We start from the raw sequence: 3,884 nt of genomic DNA, 5'->3' as shown, positions 1-3,884 counted from the left end.
TATAAACCAATGTAATAATAATAATAATAAATATAAACCAATGTAATAATAATAAATTTGTATTTTTTAATCCCTGTTTGTTTATTTCATCCTTCCATGATCCATCACATCGATTCTATATTGTTCTTGATATTATAGCTATTTTCTATTCAATAATTTTTCATACATATGTACAGTCATAAAAGATCCCTTCTGTACAAAAAAAAACAGAAGAAACACAAGCCGCATATTCCAACCCCCTATTTTATATATGTGTGAAGAAGTTACATCATAATTTTTAGATTAAAACGCCGGATAATTCCAAGCATACAATTTTAGCATTTTTAATCGTACTGAATCGCACAATCAGCGGTCTAACGCTAATAGAATTATCCTTGTTTTGATTCTAAAGAAAGTTTTGAATGTTCATAGAGTCCTTTCCATGTTTCGATAGATAGTATTAATTCATTTCCACGATTATCTCCTATCGCAATCTCGCGCTAGCATCCGAGACGTTTTCGACCCATCGAAATTTGGCGTATGACAACGGTTGACACATCGCCCATCCGTATAGATTATTAACCCTTGAACATCACACTATTTTCACCACACATGGGTTATGGTAACCCTGGAGTCTTCTTTTGCTTTTATCCCGGGATCTAATGCATCAATGTAAAGAAAGTTTTTCCCCCCATTGCTCCCATTCCACACTTCTAACCATTCATAAACGCTGCGCGTTTTTTCATACGGACTGGGTTACCGTAACCCAGTGTGGTGTTCAAGGGTTAACATCGGAGTACATGAGTGGCTTTCATTTGGACACGTTGCAATTGGACACGTTGCAAATAGACACGTTATATTTGGACACGTTTCTATTGGACACGTTGCAAATAGACACGGCAATTTTAGACAAAATAAATTTTTGGACACGTTAAAATGCACACTGTTTCGTTGGACACGTAAATATTGGACACGTTAATACTGAACACGTATCATTTAGAAGTTGGAGCTAGGAACGACGAGACTCGAATGAAACGGACTCGTGATGGTACCGACGACATCATCTCCCCCTCTCCGATGTTACTTAATAAAAATTATTCTATGCGCGCAGAAGAAAAAAGCAAAAAACCTAGATTTTTCTATATTTTTCAGTTAAAATTTTTTAAAAATGTCAGAAAGGGAGAGGTAAAACAAAAACGAACAAGAACGGATATGTTCGTTTTACGATACTTCGACCGTTGAGTTATAAAAATTATTGAAGAAAGGACTCTGTCCAAATTAACAAAAAATTTCTTTTAAATTACTCTGTAAGAAAAGAAAAGGGATAGCCTTTCAAAGAAGACTGGAAGTGAGAGGTAAACAAGAACAAACAGGAGCGTACAAATTCGTTTTATGATATCCTGTCTGTTACGCGTTACAAAAATTATTGGAAAATGGAATATGCCTTAACAAAAGAGTAAATTTTTTGTAGATTACACGGTAAAGAAAAATTTAACTTAGAAACGGGTTTAGCAAGTAAGAAGTAGTCAACATTCTAAGTAAGAATATTTAAAAAAAAAATATGAAGAACCTTAGTTATTAATTAAACAAACTTAGGCACTACGCCCTTTTTTTAGGGTATAAATAGATGCCCCGCGGAAGCGCAGAGCGTCAGATAAAATTTAACAGTAGCCGAAGCCACGTCGGGAGTTCGCGACAATTCAAAAGTAGTCGAATCCACGCAAAAAGACCAGCTCCTCACTCCCCCTCTTTCCTTTGATCAGCTCCCAACTCCCCCTCTTTCCTTTGATCAACTCCCAACTCCCCCTCCTGTCTACCCCGATCCTCAATCCACCGATTGGGATCGGATCGTCCAATTATTCTCGTCCACCTCCAACGAAGGGGATAGAATAATTACCGTCTATGTCCCTGGGAATTCCTCCCCTTTCCTCGTCCAACTGAAACATCTAGTCCCAGTCTGCCCATGGACTTCCTTCCTCGCAACCAATACTTAATAATCACCCCCTCCTCTCTTACACATACACACACACAAATTGTAATGACAAAAACAATCCACATACATGCTCGCTCACGATTTCGCTAGTAAAGAATTATTGTACAAAAAAAAACAACACATAATCTTAATTAATCATGTAAGTTAGTTTTAATTCTTTTTTTTTATATTTTCATGAATAAAAGTAAGTTTTTAGTTTTCTCTTATAAAGTCACATTTAATTTTTAAATCGCCTCACACGAATATCCCGTACCCCATAACGCCTAAGATTGCACGAGGTCCAGTCCCAGGTCAAAAGGATTAAGTTCCTTGACCTAAAAAGTAGGACCGACGTTCGCACTGTCCATCGGAACAGGTGTCATAGTGTCCCTTCAGGACGTTGACCCACATTCTGGGACTTAAAAGGGTGTTAACGACTCACAGCTGTACGCTTCCGTGCGTATACTTGTGAGATTGAGTCAACCGTCCTTCCATACCCTCTCCATCTTCCTCCTGTCTCTCTCTCTCTCTCGCCAATAATTAGGGTTGGACGTAACACTTGACGTAAGGCGGCGCCGCATTTCCCGTTGCGCAAGAGCATACAGAGTGGGGGCATGGGACGCCTAATCCTTTGGGACCATGGTCTCCCACGCTCTCTCTGTTTCTGGACTCGAGTATGTAAAGACCTTAAGCGCGTTGACGGCTCCCGCTGAGCCATTCATTTTTTTAAGATTCGTAATTCGACTCATCTCTCAACATTTCCTTTAAATTTTCCTCTCAGGGTCCCATTAACGTCCTGTATACTTCGTGCAAGCATCCTGCATGCACTAATCTTTATATTTTCTTTGTGTTTAGCGTATTGTATTAGCGTAACCAAATTATACTAATCATATTCGTGCCTAAGATAATTCTTAACCACGTGTTACCCAACTCGCATCTCTCTAAATTTAATATCTCGGGTTTCAACCGAACATTTTCGCGACTTGTAATAATTTTATAGAAATAATCGTGCTAATCTATTGTGCAACCCATCGTTGGTTAATAAACATATATAACACGTGTTATTGAAATCCAGAAGAGTTATTTCGCGCTTCCCCCCCTTGCTACTGTTAACATCCTCTGTCCCTTATTCCAATTACCGGGAGTGAATAAAACGCAAGATATCTCACAGGACGCGTCTAGTCGTAAAATATTGTAGATTTGCAAGATCCCTTACGCGGCGGGCATCTGATTAGTCGGTGGATCTCTACTCAAGAGGGACCGAGTTTTCCTAAAGTACTTAAATCGGCAGGCGCCGCACTCGAGAAATTATTGCGGGCTGGCACTGCGCTGCAGTCGCCGTCGAGCCGTACACTTGCAATCTCAATCAAAAATTGATTGCAAGCGACTATTTACTGAAATTATCAGACGATAGTGAAAACAATTACAAAGTTTTCGAAAACTTTACGGGAAAGTTCTTCAGTACGCTACTATACGTTATGCATAAACTAGGGCACTGTGATGAAGTGATGACGCTAACAATCTTGCGTCATATAGAAGTGCGCGAATGTTTCAATCACGAGGAGAATGACGCCAGTGGTCATATTAGTGAGTTTAAAACGGAGATAATAGAAAATAGATTATAATTTTAATTATAGTTTTATACGGGCGGAAAACTCGCGGCAATTTAGAAATTTCGCGATTCTAGTGAGAGAGGCGACTTTTGCGATACGTCCGCCGTCTGAAGGTAGGAATGAGCGATATCGCTCATTGGTTAGAAAACGCGTTTCGCGAAATCCGAACGTATGCACTTGTTACGTCCACTCAACATTAAAATTCATTGAAAATCTAGCCATATATTTTTCTTTCTTCTGATTGGTACTCCGAGACTTGACGTAACGCCGCTTCCACATGTAGCGACCTCGGGTCATCACGCAGAGAATTCGCCTTAAGG

Source organism: Trachymyrmex cornetzi, unplaced genomic scaffold (assembly GCF_001594075.2).
Source record: "Trachymyrmex cornetzi isolate Tcor2-1 unplaced genomic scaffold, Tcor1.1 scaffold90, whole genome shotgun sequence".
NCBI classification, from domain to species: domain Eukaryota; kingdom Metazoa; phylum Arthropoda; class Insecta; order Hymenoptera; family Formicidae; genus Trachymyrmex; species Trachymyrmex cornetzi.
The sequence above is the reverse complement of the archived record's forward strand: the minus strand, read 5'-3'. Positions refer to the sequence as shown.